The sequence below is a fragment of the Triturus cristatus genome, chromosome 6 (assembly GCF_964204655.1).
Source record: "Triturus cristatus chromosome 6, aTriCri1.1, whole genome shotgun sequence".
Classification (NCBI taxonomy): domain Eukaryota; kingdom Metazoa; phylum Chordata; class Amphibia; order Caudata; family Salamandridae; genus Triturus; species Triturus cristatus.
This window is the reverse complement of record NC_140589.1, coordinates 504636610-504654921: the sequence shown is the minus strand read 5'-3', so window position 1 is coordinate 504654921 and position 18312 is coordinate 504636610. Positions and strand designations below refer to the sequence as shown.

At 47.5% G+C, this 18312-nt stretch overlaps 1 protein-coding gene and 1 long non-coding RNA gene across 4 annotated transcripts in view; both read right to left on the bottom strand.

Moving 5' to 3' along the window:
- FAM135A (family with sequence similarity 135 member A) overlaps nucleotides 1-18312 on the bottom strand; it is a 907387-nt gene that overhangs the window by 610606 nt on the left and 278469 nt on the right. The window lies entirely within an intron of this gene.
- LOC146817336 (uncharacterized) lies at nucleotides 16628-17087 on the bottom strand. The gene is made up of 3 exons (XR_014962967.1): nucleotides 16981-17087; nucleotides 16816-16878; nucleotides 16628-16727 (listed from the first exon to the last, which is right to left on the bottom strand). It is a non-coding gene; the product is annotated as an uncharacterized LOC146817336 (long non-coding RNA).

Below are 18312 nucleotides of genomic sequence, written 5' to 3'. Positions count from 1 at the left end.
GTAGATAGCTATAGTTACGATCGTGTTTCCATAGGAAATCTCAAAATTCTATTTTGAATAACTTTGGCGCCGGTTGACGAATCCTCGCGAAATTTTCAAAACAAATGGGGCGCTCCGCTCAGCTCCTACCCTGAAAGTCTCGGGGTGATTCGTCAAGCGGGGGCCGAGAAAAAAGGGGGGTCCCAAAACGCGTTTTCCCCATGCATTTTTCCATAGGACATTTAGTCGAAGGTACAGCCCGAACGGCTGAACAGAATTACTTGAAATTTGGCAGAGAGGTAGTCCTCAGGTCAGGGAAGTGCCTTTTGCAGGTCTGGTGTCAATCTGTTCAGTATTTCCTGAGAAAATAGCACTTAAAAGCATATAAATATCTATACGCACGCACCGTGCGCGCACTGTGCCGTGCGCGAGCGAAATTCTGATTGGTTGTTAGATGTTGGTAAACATTCGAATCGGTCGAAATCAGGAAGTGTCGGCTGCCATTTTGTCTCTCGCACTGAAAAGGAAAGGTGGAAAACGTGAAAAGGGGGCAGGGAAGAGAGTTCCTGACCCCCTAGCCTTTGTCAGGGGGTCACAGAAGGACCCCCAAGGGCCAAAAAAACATTTTATTTCTTTTTTAAAAAATCGCATATGCCCAAAAGTGTGTGCATGGTGCGCGAAGCGCACGGTGCGTGCACGGTTCGTGCACGGTGAAAAACCTTGAAAAAATAAATAAATTAATAAATACATAACTTAGCATTTAAAAAACCGTACAAATTCACTTAAAAAACCATAGGTTTCACACAGGTTATAGTTAGGTGGATATTTCACTCGTAAAAAACCAATGAAATTCTCCCGTTATAGTTAGTTCAGATAACTATAACTCGCGCGACCGCCACTCTATCACAAGGATGATGTCATGAGTGATGCCACTGACCATGTCATGAGTGATGTAATATGTGACGTCATGAGCAGTGGATTGCGGGCGCGCAAGTTATAGTTATCTGAACTAACTATAACGGGGGAATTTCATTGTTTTTTTACGAGTGAAATATCCACCTAACTATAACCTGTGTGAAATCAATGGTTTTTTAAGTGAATTTGCAAGGTTTTTTAAATGCTAATTCCTAACTATAACGTGTGTGAAACCTATGGTTTTTTAAGTGAATATATATATATATATATATATATATATATATATATATATATATATAAAACTCCAAGACAACGCTCCTTCTGAATTGCTGCGACCCAAGGGAGCTGGCGCACACGCCGGCGGAGCACGCCGGAAATTAAATATTCCAAAAGTCAGATAACGTGCGCTCTCAGGAACAAAGTAGATCAACACAGATAGCGGAGAAACGGGTGTTTATTCACAACGCGTTTCGACTTTACAAGCCTTGATCACGTGAATAACAGTGCTATGGTGGCAATGAACTTAAAAGAGTGAAGGGCTGTCAAAACAGACAAAGGACCAAGTACATGGTAATCATACAGTATCCTACTGTGGCGGCCATCTTAGAGTGGTCAAATACCAACAAAAGCATGGAAGTAATCGCTCCCAAGTTGTCCTACTGCTGCATTGAGAACAAATAAGCCACAATTCTAATGAACAAAATAAATTAAACAACATAAATGATATCTGAGCTGCATTGTATCCTATAACCTGGCAAGTGCCTGCGATAGAATGTGCAGACCACCCCATGTGACTCCAAATGGAGAGATAAAATTGCAAAGGCAGAAGATGTGACCTGTGTATGCGGGATGTCAGGACGAGCATAGCAGTAGACAAAACATGGCGACAGAAGGAGAATAGTATGTGTTCCCCAAGTGGGGCTAACCGTGTTGACCAAGTGATGGACCAAAGTCTTTCACACGCCCATGTGTCCAGAACTGGTGATGACCTCGGTGAGATGGAGGGGAGAGAGGGTAGGCTGCCCGTGCAGAGTGAGTGTCAGTGTTGGGGCCCCTTCCTCTCCTCCTGGAAAGAAAATAAGAATACATGGTTAAAATAGATGCAAATGGGTCTGCATCATACACAATTCTAGTGCAAGTTCTAAAATGGGAAGAAGGGAAGAAAGTGCACACTAGTTGCAACGTTAAGACATAATCCAACCATATGTACATCATGCATAAACACATAGTCCAAATACATCATTCTCTAAGGTGTATGGCCAATTCTTCGTCCTGATTGAGACCACCAGGGTTTTTGCTTTGGAAATCAACAATATATTTGGATTCCCTTTGTCTCAACCTCAGTACCCTGTCGCCTCCCCTGGGAGTACTGGGGATTTGTTCAAGAATAAAGTATCTCAGTAATGTCGAATCAGAGAAATGATGGTCCCTGTAGTGCCGTGCGACAGGATATTTTTCGTCCATGTGTGTTATGGCCCTACTGTGTTCCAGTACCCGCTTTTTGGCCTGGAGGGTAGTGCTCCCTATGTACCATTTGTTACAAGGACATACAATCACATAGATGGCAAATGTGGTGCTACAAGTGAGAAATTGTTCTATCTCTTTGTACACTCCATTGTATGTGGTCGTTTTGAGGAATGTACTTTGTTTGCATGCCTTGCAATGGCCGCAGGGAAAAAATCCCTGCAACCCATGTGTGTGTCTGTCAGGGTACATAGTGATGTACCTCGTAGTACCGAGGGTAAGTGCTTGACCCTGTCTGTCCGCCCCTTGGGAGGCGAGGGTGGGGGTCTTTGGTGGCGCTCGTCTCTCATCTCCCGGGGAAGCGGCGGGGGGGTCGCGCTTTAATCGCTCACCACTACACGTAGCTGCCACCACGGCTTGTGTCCTCTGGGTTTGCGGCGGGTAAACACACTCTCTCCACGCAGGGTACCCGGACTATTTGTTAGCACCACTTGACTGTAACTTGCATTTATTGCCACACGCGACTATCAGAGGATCTACGATAGCGCGGTACTTGCCCTACAGACCCCGTCCACAGTACACACTTTCGTGTTTTGGCACGATAATCTTCGTCATAAGTATTTTTACACCATGTGGCATTATTATCAACTACAGTAATTAGGGGGTCACTGCAGCATTATTTCCATCAAGGTGGAGCTTTCCCAGGCACCCTTTACACCAGTTATACCTTGGACTGGCAGGAGCAACTTGTATTTCACAAGGGGAAGAGTACTGACGCATTTAGCGGACATTGCACTCGGGTGTAGTGCACATGGAAGAAGAGGAGGAACGCAGGGCGGCTGCCCTGGCGATATTTGCCAAGAAACCCAAAAGCCTGACAGGCAACAAACCAGGAACAACCACGATGGTATCCACAGACGACAAAATGAGTAAACTTGAGAAACTCAAAAGAACAGAAATCTCGAAATGGTGGGAGGCCATTTCACTCCAGAACTACATTGACCAGGAAATGGTGCCCAGGGGTCTAAGAATCTTTACAACACCGACCTATGAAGCACCCAATCCAGCCATGCTCAAGGAATGGTCCGAGAACTCAGCCACTAGCTCCAGGCGCATGCTTGAGATTTTAGTTAAATACGCTTGGATTGACAGAGAGACAATTCTGAAACAAATACAGGAAATCACTGAAGAATTGAAAAATATCATAGATAAAGAGACCATAGAGAAATCATTACAGAGCATGAAAGAACGGCTGAAAAAGCATGAAGAGGAGATCAAAGCACGGAAGGAGAGAAAGATGAACAGGGATTATAATGATTACGAGTCTGGCAGAATTCTCACTTTTAGCCGCAAGTATGACCATCTGTATGAGCATAAAGATAAACCACCATCCACGAGGGATGACAGAGACACGGAACCAACACCATCAACGTCCACAGCCAGTGATATAGAATCTGACATCTCCACGGAAGAAACCAACAGCCTTGAGACAACAACACGGCAAGTTAATTTTTTAGAGGAATATCGTCACCTGCGCCGGAGCAGACGGACGACAAAGGAGGCTCCGGCGAAGACAACACCAGGATGGAGGGGACGAGGTCGAGGACGTGGAAGGGGACGAGGAAACGAAGGAACAGAAGAAAGAGAATCCACCAACGATGGGAGGAGAGGCAGAGGAAGGGGCGGCATGGGAAGCTACAGAACCCGCTCCAGAAGGATGCGATAATGGATATGACTATGGTAAATAAAACTGTCATTAATCTGTCAAACAGGGTCATGAGTGATTTAGAGAAAAAAACTCTCTGCCTGGGTCTGTCCTTCTGCCCTTCCAGATCTTTCAACTTCACTGAGACAAGGATTGATTTGTTTAAATTCACTCGTAAATTAAAGCTGAAAAAATGGCATGCACTCAAAAGATTGAGCAATACTGTAGGCACGAAATCATTCATCCCTAAACACCAGAATGAGGTGTCCACAGGAGATATAGATGCCTTGATCAATCTCATAGAACTAGAACGAGAAGCAACGAGTGCCACTGATGTGAACATCCACAACGTGCTCAATGGGGATGATAACTCTGTTTCGACCAGTAACACTCAGACCCTTATCGATTGTGGGGTCGTCATGGATGACAGTGCATCATCAGGTTTCAAACCCAAATCCACGTTTCTCCCTTCCCTTCCACATGACAACATTGATACGTTCCATGACTGTGTTGCCAAAGCCCTATGTACTTACAGAACTAACAAGAAGAAAAACAACTCTAAATTTAACAACCTATCCTTCGATCAGAGGCAGGCTCTTCTTGAGCTTGCCAATGACTCCAATGTGGTAGTACGCCCTGCTGATAAGGGCGGCAATGTTGTCATTCTCAGTCGGGACAAGTATGTAGCGGAAGCTCTCAGACAGCTAGATGATTCTCAAAGCTATATCTCTGTTTCCATGGAGATATATAATCTCAGCATTATCGATCTTTGGGACAAACTCCTTGTATGGAAAGATAAAGGGATCTTAGAATGGGAGGAGTACAGATACCTCAAAAACGATCATCCTGTGCTCCCAGTACTATACCTTTTGCCCAAGCTACATAAAAACCCCATAGATCCCCCAGGACGCCCCATCGTGTCATCGAGAGGGAGTGTCACGGAACATGTCTCCAAATACGTGGACCATTTCCTTAGGGAGTTTGTCATGGCACTTCCTAGCTATGTGAGGGACACGAAAGATTTCCTCACCAAGATCCAAGACATCCAGTGGGATGAGAAATTCTTTCTCATCACACTGGATGTACAATCCCTCTACACGATCATTGAACATAGACAAGGTTTGTTGGCCTGTGAACATTTTCTCAAGCTAAGACCTCTCAGACTCAGGGAACATAGCAGGATGCTGTTGGGGATGATAGAATTCTGTCTCGCCAACAACATCTTTCTATTTGATGGTACACTCTACAGGCAAACAACAGGTACCGCGATGGGATCTTGCTTTGCCCCCAGTTTTGCCAACCTATTTATGGGTCACTGGGAGGAGACCATACGGGCAAAGCAAGACCTTGCCCATCATTTTGCGCACGTCATTAGATGGCTGCGCTATATCGATGACCTTTTTATTGTCTGGGATGGTGACGAGGAAGCAGCACTGGCTTTCATCGAGTGCCTGAATCATAACTCCAGCAATATTGTTCTTACGGGGCATGTCAGCAGTACAAGGGCAGAATATCTTGATGTCAGCATTGACATCCTGGACAACCAACTGCACACCACTCTCTTTAGAAAGGCCACAGCTGGCAATAGCATCTTACATGCACTGAGCAGTCACCCTGAGACACTCAAATGGAGCATCCCATTTGGCGAGCTCATGAGGGCCAAAAGAAACTGTAACTCAGAGGAAGCCTATTTGCAAGTGAGTGAGGGGATGTTTGAACGTTTCAGAGAGAGAGGCTATCCCAATTGGGTACTCAACAGAGCTAGAGACAGGGCCAGCGGGATTTCTAGAACTTCTACATTGACCAACGAACAGACACTGACATCCAAGGATGATGACGATACCACGCGCATCATCATGACATACAACACCAATTCAGACAACATCAAACATATCCTGACCAAACATTGGAATGTTCTCACTACTGACAACATCATTGGCACCAGTATTCCTAAGAGACCCAGTATCACATACAGGAAGGGGAAGAACATCAGGGACATGTTGGTACGCAGCGACATCACTATGTACCCTGACAGACACACACATGGGTTGCAGGGATTTTTTCCCTGCGGCCATTGCAAGGCATGCAAACAAAGTACATTCCTCAAAACGACCACATACAATGGAGTGTACAAAGAGATAGAACAATTTCTCACTTGTAGCACCACATTTGCCATCTATGTGATTGTATGTCCTTGTAACAAATGGTACATAGGGAGCACTACCCTCCAGGCCAAAAAGCGGGTACTGGAACACAGTAGGGCCATAACACACATGGACGAAAAATATCCTGTCGCACGGCACTACAGGGACCATCATTTCTCTGATTCGACATTACTGAGATACTTTATTCTTGAACAAATCCCCAGTACTCCCAGGGGAGGCGACAGGGTACTGAGGTTGAGACAAAGGGAATCCAAATATATTGTTGATTTCCAAAGCAAAAACCCTGGTGGTCTCAATCAGGACGAAGAATTGGCCATACACCTTAGAGAATGATGTATTTGGACTATGTGTTTATGCATGATGTACATATGGTTGGATTATGTCTTAACGTTGCAACTAGTGTGCACTTTCTTCCCTTCTTCCCATTTTAGAACTTGCACTAGAATTGTGTATGATGCAGACCCATTTGCATCTATTTTAACCATGTATTCTTATTTTCTTTCCAGGAGGAGAGGAAGGGGCCCCAACACTGACACTCACTCTGCACGGGCAGCCTACCCTCTCTCCCCTCCATCTCACCGAGGTCATCACCAGTTCTGGACACATGGGCGTGTGAAAGACTTTGGTCCATCACTTGGTCAACACGGTTAGCCCCACTTGGGGAACACATACTATTCTCCTTCTGTCGCCATGTTTTGTCTACTGCTATGCTCGTCCTGACATCCCGCATACACAGGTCACATCTTCTGCCTTTGCAATTTTATCTCTCCATTTGGAGTCACATGGGGTGGTCTGCACATTCTATCGCAGGCACTTGCCAGGTTATAGGATACAATGCAGCTCAGATATCATTTATGTTGTTTAATTTATTTTGTTCATTAGAATTGTGGCTTATTTGTTCTCAATGCAGCAGTAGGACAACTTGGGAGCGATTACTTCCATGCTTTTGTTGGTATTTGACCACTCTAAGATGGCCGCCACAGTAGGATACTGTATGATTACCATGTACTTGGTCCTTTGTCTGTTTTGACAGCCCTTCACTCTTTTAAGTTCATTGCCACCATAGCACTGTTATTCACGTGATCAAGGCTTGTAAAGTCGAAACGCGTTGTGAATAAACACCCGTTTCTCCGCTATCTGTGTTGATCTACTTTGTTCCTGAGAGCGCACGTTATCTGACTTTTGGAATATATATATATATATATATATATCCTTTCTATAAACAAGAATTGAATATGCTACTTACCAGTATGCATCTGTTCTTGGCATGTAGGGCTGCTGACATTCATATCTGTGCATAGATCGCCGCCTAGTGTTGGGTCCGGATGTTTGCACGTTGTTGTCCTGGAAGAGTCTTCGAAGTATCCTTGGATAGGTGACTCCTCCCCTGGACTACAGTGCGCATGGGCATCCCCTCCATCCTCAGATTGTTTTTCGCCATTGTGGCAGTGATGGAGTAGATACAGAAAGTGATGACCATGCTTGCAGTAATTCTGAGAGCTGCAGCTGCGACAGGCGCCGGGGAGGAGGGAGGGCGATATGAATGTCAGCAGCCCTACATGCCAAGAACAGATGCATACTGGTAAGTAGCATATTCAGTTCGAGGCATGTGGGCTGCTGAATTCATATCTGTGCATAGAATACATAGCAGTGCCCTCTATTGGCGGCGGCTACCCGTGCCAGCTGCAGCGGTCTGAAAAAGTGTTTTGAGAACAGCCTGTCCTACAGCTGCCTGCTGTTTTGACTGCACATCTACGCAATAGTGTTTTGTAAATGTGTGTGTAGTGGACCATGTGGCTGCTCTGCATATATCATGCAGGGGAATATTTCCTAGGAAGGCCATTGAAGCCCCCAACTTGCGGGTTGAGTGGGCTCGTGGTGGAATAGTTAATGTGCGTTTTGCCTTTTGATAACAGATTTGAATACACTTAACTATCCATCTGGCTATCCCTGCTTTGGAGATGGCGTTACCTTTGTGTTGTGGGGCAAAGGCAACGAACAGTTGTTTTGTCTTCCTGAAGGGTTTAGTCCTGTCGATGTAGTACATGAGGGCCCTCCGTACATCTAGTGTATGTAGTGCCCTTTCTGCAACAGTTTGTGGTTTTTGGAAGAAAACGGGCAGTTCAATAGTTTGATTCATGTGGAACTGCGATATTACTTTGGGCATGAATTTGGGGTTGGTACGTAGCACGACCCTGTTGGCGTGAACCTGTATAAATGGCTCTTGAATGGTTAGTGCCTGGAGTTCACTAACTCTTCGTAGGGAAGTGATCGCTACAAGGAAGGCCACTTTCCAGGTAAGGAATTGAATCTCGCATGAGTGTAGAGGTTCAAAAGGTGGACCCATCAGGCGTGTGAGGACCAAGTTGAGGTTCCACATTGGAGCCGGTGGGTGACTAGGTGGAATGACTCGTTTGAGCCCTTCCTAGAATGCTTTGATGGCAGGTACTCTGAATAGAGAGAGGTGCTGCCTGGTTTGCAGATAGGCTGAGATCGCGGTCAAATGGACACGTATAGAGGTGTACGCCAGATTGCATCGGTATAGGTGTAAGAGGTAACAGATGATGTTTTGGATGGATGCGTCCAGCGGGTTAACGTCATTATTACCGCAATAAATGACGAACCGTTTCCATTTGGCTGCATAGCAAGCTCTGGTAGTGGGTCTCCTGGCCTCCTTGATGATGTCCATACAGTGAGGTGGCAGGTTGAGATAGCCAAACTCTAGGACTTCAGGAGCCAGATCGCCAGGTTCAGCTGTTGCGGATCTGGGTGCTGAATCTCTCCATGGTTCTGCGTCAAATGCGCGGGTTTGATCCGCAGCCTTTGATGCGGCACCACGGAAAGTTCGAGGAAGGTGGTGTACCACGGCTGGCGTGCCCACGTGGGAGCAACTAGGACGAGTGTCAGGGAGTGTTGTCGGAGTTTGCGAGCCACCAGCGGTATCAACGGTGCTGGGGGAAAAGCGTACGCAAATCTGCCTGACCAGTTCATCCATATCGCATTGCCCTGCGACTGCGGATGTGGGAATCTGGCGGCGAAGCTTTGGCATTTTGCGTTTTCGCTTGTCGCGAATAGGTCTATCTCTGGGTGACCCCACTGCTGGAAGTACGGTTTGAGTACCGATGGGTGTAACTCCCACTCGTGCATCTGGTGGCTGTGTCTGCTGAGCAGATCCGCCATCTGGTTGTCCTTGCCAGGGAGGTGTTCTGCCATGAGGAACATGTTACTCTGAATGGCCCACTTCCACATGCTCTGAGCCAGATGAGACAACTGTGGAGAGTGTGTTCCTCCCTGCTTCTGTATGTAGTACATTGCGGTCATGTTGTCCGTCCGGATCAACACGACCTTGTTGCACAGGTGTACTTTGAAAGCCTTCATGGCCAGGAAGATTGCCATCAGTTCCAGAAGGTTGATGTGCATCTTCTTCTGTTGTGTCGTCCATAGTCCCTGCACTGTGTAGTGGAGTACATGAGCTCCCCAACCCTGGAGAGACGCGTCCGCTGTCAGTACTATCTGTGGGACAGGCTCCTGGAACGGTCGGCCCTTGCAAAGGTTTTGTGGATTCCACCAATGCAGAGAGTTGTACGCCCGACCGCTCACCAACACTAGGTCTTTCAACTGTCCTTGAGCCTGATTCCACTGACGTGCTAGGCACTCCTGAAGTGGGCGCATATGTAACCTCGCGTGCGGGACTATGAAGATGCAGGAGGCCATCATGCCTATCAACTGCATAAACACTCGCGCTGGAAGTGAGTGATTGGGTTTGAACTTGGAGATCAGCAGTTGTATGCTGTTGATCCTCACTAAATTTGGCTGAGCTGTGGCCGCCAGAGTGTCTATAGTCGCACCTAGGTACTGTTGTACGTGTGCGGGCTGGAGATGGGACTTTGGGTAATTTAGTGAGAATCCCAGACCGTGAAGAAGGTGAATGGTACGGGACACGTGGCTTGCACATTGCTGGGCTGACCTCGCTTGAACGAGCCAGTCGTCTAGGTAGGGGTAGACGTGTATATGCTGTCTCCGTAAATGTGCTGCCACCGTAGCTAGGCACTTTGTGAAAACCCTGGGCGCTGTTGTCACGCCGAAGGGAAGGACTTTGAACTGATAGTGCTGCCCCTGAACAGTGAACCTGAGGTACCTTTTGTGTGAGGGGTGGATGGGTATGTGAAAATACGCATCCTTGAGGTCCAGTGATGCTAGGAAGTCTCCCTGCTTGAGAAGCGGAAGAACTTGCTGTAGAGTGAGCATGTGAAAGTGCTCTGAAAGAATGTACTGGTTCAGGGGTCTCAGGTCTAATATAGGCCTGAGCGACCCGTCCTTTTTTGGGATTAAGAAGTAGAGGGAGTAAACCCCCGTGCCCTGCTCGTGGATGGGTACGACCTCGATAGCGCCTTTTAGAAGCATACTTTCTACCTCTTGCTGTAAGAGCGTTAAGTGCTCTGAGGACATAGGACGGTTTCTTGGTGGTATTGTGGGTGGAGTGGAGGTCAACTCCAGACAGTAACCGTATTTTATAATATCTTTGACCCACCTGTCCGTGGTGATGGAGTTCCACATGGACAGGAACCGTTGTAGCCTTCCCCCGACAGGTGTTATGTGGTCGGGAGGAAGGGAGAGGGCGTCACTGCTTGTTCTTGGGGGAGGACCTGGTGTTGCCGTAGCCACGTCCTCTGCCCTTGGTACTGGAGCCACGATAGCCACCTCGGGTGTTCTTATCGTAGGTGGTCTGCGTATTGCCCTTGTTATATGTTTGTTGTGACCCCTGTCCTCTGCCTGCTCCCTTGTTTCCGGGGCGACGAAAGGAGCCGCTCCGAAAGGACTGAGTTTGTAGGGCGCCCATGGACTTTGCAGTGTCCGTGTCCTTTTTTATCTTCTCGAGGGTGGTGTCAACCTCAGGCCCGAACAAATAGTCGGGGTTGACGGGCTGGTTAAGTATATTGTTTTGTACCTCAGGCTTGAATCCTGAGATACGTAGCCAGGCGTGACGTCGTAGGATGACGCTAGTGTTGATGGCTCTGGCAGCCGTGTCTGCAGCGTCTAGTGCACATTTGATGGCAGCATTTGTGAGTAGCTGTCCCTCTCTGATAAGGATTTCTGCACCTTCTTTGTAGGGGTCAGGGAGGTGTTGAAGAAGTTGTTCCAGCGTGTCATAGTGCGCTCTATCGTAGCGAGCGAGGAGCGCTTGAGTGTTAGCTATGCGCCATATGTTTGCAGCTTGTGCGGCAACTCGCTTGCCGGAGGTCTCTAGCACCTTGGACTCTTTGTCCGGGGGAGGAGCGTCACCCGTTGTCTGCGAGTGTGCCCTCTTGCGGGCATTCGCCACAACGATGGAGTCGAGTGGTAATTGGCCTCTGATGTAAGTAGGATCCCCAGGTGCTGATCTGTATTTTTTGTCGATCCTGGGGTTTATCACTCGTGCCCTGGTGGGTTCCTTGAAAATGTCAGTGGCTGGCTTGAGGACTCCCTTCAACATTGGCAGAGTTTTTACATGTCTTTCTGAGGATGCAAAGGTGTCCATTAGAAAGTCATCTTCGATGATATCAGAGTGAAGCTGCACATCGTGGTTGTTTGCTGCACGTTCAATTAGAGCGTTGAACGCTGCAGTATCCTCTGTGGGTGATGTTTTTGCCCCATATAGCTGTGGGTCCTGTGCATCCAGAGGTGCACTGGGGTCTGCAGGGTCGCCCCAAGTTTGGTCAGGGTCCTGCTGGTCATCAGGGTCCGTGTCCACATGGTAGGGGACTTGGTCATCCATGTAGTCCCCCAATGCATCCGTGTCGGAGCGTGTGGGGGAGGCCTGGTGTGGATCCTGGTAGGGTGAATGGAAAGGTTCATACAGGAGAGGTTCTGAGTCCACCGGTAGCTTCCTCTTTAGCGGGATCCTGAAAGGTTCCAATGGCGGTTCCGAAGTTATCCTTCGGTCGTGGAGAATCATCCTGCCAGTGTTGGCGTCGATGACGTGTGACGGAGGCGTCTCAACAGGTGTAACCGTAGTCTTGGTGACCCGTGTCCTGAGTTGAAACACCTTCGGGATTGTGGATGGAGGCAAGCCGAAGGTAATGTTGGTCGGCACCGACGAAACCGCCGGAGCCCCGATCGAACCGGGACCCGACGGGTCCTGGAGGGCAGCCGTGGTTTTGCAGCCTGGCTGTGCACCAGGTCGTACTCGGGGCGCCTTAGAGGACGTGGCCCCGGTCTGGGTCGCGGCTGTAGATATCTTCGGCGCCAGTGGGGCATCGAGTCGAGGTGCGGAGACCACCGTCGACGTCTTCGACACGTGAGGTTTTGGTGTCGTCGAGGGAGTGATGCGAGGCGTAGCAGGCTGTACGTCCCTCGGTGTCGGCGGCGTCGAAGCCGGTAACCGAGCAGGTTTGTCGGCGCCGATGACCTTCTTCCGTTTGTCGACTCCCACGTCGCCCCTTTCGAGTTCGGCACCGAAGTCTCTCTTGGTGCGGTCGGTGCCGACACGGTGCGCTGGCGTCGAAGGTGTTGAAGGCTTCGAGCCGACTTGCGCCACTTTCAGTTTCGATTTCGTAGGAGCTTGAGCAGCTTTCGGTTTCGGTTTCGTGGAAGGGAAACCAGCTGATTTAAGCGGTAATGGCTGCCGCTGAACATCCGAGGCCGGGCCCGAGGGCGGGGCCGAAGGACTGTGTGAGAGGTCTCGGGTAAGGCCCGAAGGCGATCCCTCGACCGGAGCCATAGTCTGTGGCACTGGTGAGTTTTCGGTTTGAACAGGTAGGCCTTGTTCATCATCGGCGCTACTCTCTTCGGCCCCTAAGGCCTCCTCGTCGTCTCCTACCTCGGTGTCGTCTTCACCTCTGTGGAAGAGTGACTCGTCGGCCTCGTCCGATCCGGGGTCGTGGTCGGAAACGGGACCGGAGGGTAAGACTTCTACTTCTTCGACGTCGTCGGCTTCGTCGAAGATGTCAGCTGGGGCTGGTGCCGCGTGCTGCGCCTCGAGCCTCGCCGCTCGACGATTCCGCAGAGTCTTCTTGGAACGGAATCGGGCACAGGCCATGCATGTCGATTCGTCGTGGTCCGGCGAAAGGCATTTGTTGCACACCGGATGGACGTCGATGTGTGGGTACTTCGCATTACATACCGGACACCTTTTGAATGGCGTCCTCGATTCCATCGTCGAAGTAGTCGATGGACAGGTAAATGCGAACAAAATCGGTGCTGAAAGTCAGTAAACTAACAGATAGTATCGAAAACCGATCGATAAACAGTACCGACGCGAACTAAAGGCCTTGTGGCCTCGACAAAAGTTTTTCCTAACTTGAGCTAAGATAGCACATCCGAACCCAATGGCGGAAAAAAACAATCTGAGGATGGAGGGGATGCCCATGCGCACTGTAGTCCAGGGGAGGAGTCACCTATCCAAGGATACTTCGAAGACTCTTCCAGGACAACAACGTGCAAACATCCGGACCCAACACTAGGCGGCGATCTATGCACAGATATGAATTCAGCAGCCCACATGCCTCGAACATGAGGTAATGAGCACAAAATGTAAAGAATCAGTAAAGGATGGAGGGAAGACAGTGGCAAGCTCACCGTTACTGAAAAAGATGTTGCACTACTGCCTGACGCAATGCTGTATCATTGCGAACCGCAAATTCCAAACAGTAATGTCTGGTTAATGTGTGTGCGTATTCTCCCAGGTAGCCACCCGGAGATGTCCTGAAGCGACACACCAGCAAACAGTGCTATAGGAGAAGATACAGCTCTTGTACAGTGGGCGTGCACTAAAGTATGTAACAGTTTGCCTGCTGCTTGATGACAGTAGTGAATAGCGCTGGACATCCACCTGGCAATGCTTTGCTTAGAAAGAGGATAACCTTTCCGTGGTGCGCTGCAAGCCACGAATAGCAGGTTAGATTTACGACAACCTTTGATTTTTATCTAAATAGAATTTTAAGCACCTCTTAATGTCTAACGAATAAGGTGCTCTTTCTGCTGACAATGTAGGAGCTGGAAAAGAACTTCTGAAAATAAGCGCCTCATTTAGGCGAAAGTCTGAAGGGACTTTTGGGATGAACTTTGTATTTGTGTGAAGGACAACTCTGTCGTCCCGAAGTTGTAAGTAGGGTACCTGAATGGTGAGGGCTTGAATTTGCTAACTGGTCTGACAGATTTCAAAGCTACAAAGAGAGCAACATTCCAAGAAATTAATTTTATACCCGCTTTGCGAATTGGTTCAATTGGTGATTCAAGAGCTGTGAGAACACAATATTCAATTGCAAAAGAGGTGGAGGAGGTCTTAATAGTGGAAAAACTCTAAAGAGGCCTTTGAGGGTCGGGTGACGTGGTCCCCTTTCCCCGGTTACAGCAAGAATACGACCTGGCCCAGTCAGAATATTTCCAATATCTCTAAATTAGACATGCCCTACTGGCTGTGCTTCCCAGGGGTAGTGAGTTCCCTGGGTCTTCACCACTCGAGGATAGGATCCTTGTCTGGGGCCTGCCAGAGAAGGCTATCTCACTCATCTACAAAAAACTCATCAACAATATGGCGGATCCCTTGACCCGCTTGAGAGCCAAGTGGGACCATGATGTGGAGGGTCTAGAAGATGAAGAATGGAAGGCAGCAGTGGCCTCTCCTCAAGAGGTGGCCATCTCCTCTCGACTGCACCTGGTGCAACTGAAACTTCTCCACAGATCCTACTTGTTGGGGCCCCGGATGGTTAGTATGGATTACTTGACGGATGCTAGCTGCGTGCGAAAATGTGGTCAGGAGGGGGCCTTTATCTATATGCTCTGGGAATGCGCAGTGATACAGAACTTCTGGGAAGGGGGGGTGCATCAGATGGAGCAAGCGCTGGAGCTACAGATCCGCTGTAATATCAAATTGGCAGTGTTGAACAAATGGGACCCTACTGATTTGAACTCCAGGAAACGTACATGGGTCAATTTGGGGCTGATGGATGCGAAAAGGAATAATCGCCCAATTGTGGAGGGCACAGAACCCGCCGAGTGTGGCTGACTGGGGCAAGGACATGGACTGGTGTATGGTGACGGAAAAGTCCATCTATGAAGCCAGGGGATGCCCGAACAAATGGACGCAAATATGGTGGCACTGGAATGTCCACAGGAGAGAGATTTGTGAACCCTCAAGATCCATAGAAGATGTTATCGGTTGAAGCTAGTTTTGTCCAACTGAGATTGTCACTGTCACACTATGCTTCATGTTTTGAATTCTATTTCATGTACAACATCTATTGCCATCTCAAATACTACTGTGTAGCCTATATGTCATGCCTTTTTCAATAAAAGGTTTTTCATAAAAAAAAAAAAAAAAGAGGCCTTTGAGGAACTTTTTAACTATTCTAGTAGACAACAATGAGGGTGAAGCGGATGATCTACTGAATCAGGAGATGGCTGCCAAGTGGACTTTGATGGAAGCCTGAGCTAATCCTGATCTCGTCAATTGAAAGAGAAAAGGAAAAATCAGTTCAGGGGAAAAAGAGAATGGGTGCACATTAGCTTGCTGGCACCATATGCAAAAACCTTTCCACTTAAGGCCATGGGTTTTGTTAGTATTCTCTGCCCGGGCTTTAGACAGCATTTCTCTGCAGTCTGAAGAGATGTTTAGGTGGGTGAACTCATTGTGCTCAGAAGTCCACAAGTGAAGAGACCTGGTACCCGGATGCAACACATACCCCTGAGACATTGTAAGAAGAGCTGTTATCAACTGCAACTGGATGCCTGGTCTCTCAGAGAGAAGGAGCTCTGTAACCCAGTGCTGGCTTGGCTAGGACAAGGCTATAAGAATGATTGTGCATGGTTCAGCTTTCATCTTCATGAGGACCTTAGGGAGGAGAAGAATGGGAGAAGAATGGGAGAAAAGGCATAAGCAAAGACACCAGACCATGCCAACGAAAATGCATTTCCGCGTGATCCCTCATGGTGATGCCATTTTGGGAACAGTTTTAGGAACAACCTTGGGTTTTGACTTATAAGGCAGCAAGGCCGAGTCAATTATAATTAACACAACAAAAGTACTGCCAATGCTGCACTGGATTTAAAGAAGACGCTTTTGACCATGAACTGAACAAAACAGTTTCACTCTAAACCACTTTTTCCGTTTGATTTTAATCAACAATTGAATTCAGTGCTACATTAGCTCATTAGTTAGCACGGTTTCATTTCGACAAATAGAACAAATTCGACAAAGTAGTAGAAAAACCAGTACATCATTAATATTTACATTACATAGACATATGCACACAACACTACCACTGACATACTGAAATCAATCAAACCACACATACACACTACTCAATCATACTGTGAGACACTTCAGACAAATATTCAACGACAATTTGGAATGACAATTTTGAAAAGGAGGCTATCAAAAAATGGTTTGCAACAAAATTGTAATAGTTGAAAATTATTGAGTTAGATTGTTAAATGTACGATTAGCCCAAAACGAAGAAGAGGTCTACGCGTTTCGAATCCCTCAAGTTGTGGGGATACTCATCAGGACCAAACGCTCTCTAAAAGGAGAACAAAAAAGCTAAATTAGACCAAGTGACCCTAGCACACTAGGACTTCCTTATCGCACACCTTATACTTAAATCTTACCTGTCATCAAATGACAACCAAGGAGAGACTTGAAAATATTGAGAATCGACCTTTCAAACAAACCTTAGCAAAGACAGAAAAAGAAAGAGTGGGTCAGTTTAAATGTCGCCTAAAGCGAAGAGTCATAAAGTCACGGTATTTTTAAACCCATGGGGTGCGTCTTACTTGTCAGCCTAACGTGGTGTGATCGTCGTGTATCTATCAGCCGGCGTGAGGGGTTATCGCGGACAGGTTCGTCCGGAGAAAGTCTCGACTATTTCAGACGATGAAGTATTCTTACTTCGGAAGGAACTCAGTTATAATCTAAAAGGGGTGAACCACAATGGCATGGAGTAATCACGTTAATAAAACATGTGAGCAGTTCGCAAGATAGCCGCGGTGCTGGTCGATCAAGGATATCTTACCTTCCGGTGTAATTGGTAAAGTTTTACGGGGAACCCTCAGTCCGTGCGTGTTGCGCCATTGCAGATAGTGTTCGATATGGGTCTACAAAAAGGAGCTAAAGGGGCAGAGAACAGGTCATCCCCCACTCAATGCATTGCATACAACAAAGACCTGTTCACACTGTGAACCAGTATTTCATACATCCGGATTATTGGCCATAAACATTAGGCCCTCATTTGTAGCTTGCGATTCTGTCGTCTAAGCTATTCTACGGTGTGGTTCTTTAAAAAGAAGATAGAGACAGATTGCCTACGAGGAATGTCAATTTGACTGTTTATGTATAATAACCTTATGTCTCCCACCCCCAAATGTGGTGAAAAAAGAGTGAACAGGAGTGTTGGTGCCTCACGGTAGCGCCACCAAGGAGGGTTTAGCAGGATGGTACTCGCCTGCTACCTCAATTTCTCATCATCAGCTACCAACACTCCAACAGCAAGAAATTGTGCATGAAGCTAGTGATGAACTAAATGGGTGCTAGGATGTGTTTTGAATAAAGAAGAAAAGAAGCTGTGCTAGAAATATGTGCACCGTCTCAAAGAACCCCCTAAGTGATATATATTAATATCAGAGAAAGAGCTAAATCACACTGGCTTGCATACTTTATTCTCAGCTGCGTGAAAGCTCGTATGTTAAAATGCCGACATGTTTCGTTACCATCGGACACACTCACGGTAACTTCTTCAGGGCTTGGGGTCTGTTCATTTATCCCTGCACCTTTGTTTGTCGTTTAAAAACAATAACTGACTCAGCCCAGGAACAGGTTCCTGGGCTGAGTCAACGCCAGTTACGAACAGTTACACGACTCACGTTTGGAGTGGTACAAGGGATGCCTTGAACGCGCACACAGAGCCGCAAGGTCCCAAGGGTAAAGGTATGCCCATGTTGGGCTACATCCTGAATTGTTTTTAAACGACAAACAAAGGTGCAGGGATAAATGAACAGACCCCAAGCCCTGAAGAAGTTACCGTGAGTGTGTCCGATGGTAACGAAACATGTCGGCATTTTAACATACGAGCTTTCACGCAGCTGAGAATAAAGTATGCAAGCCAGTGT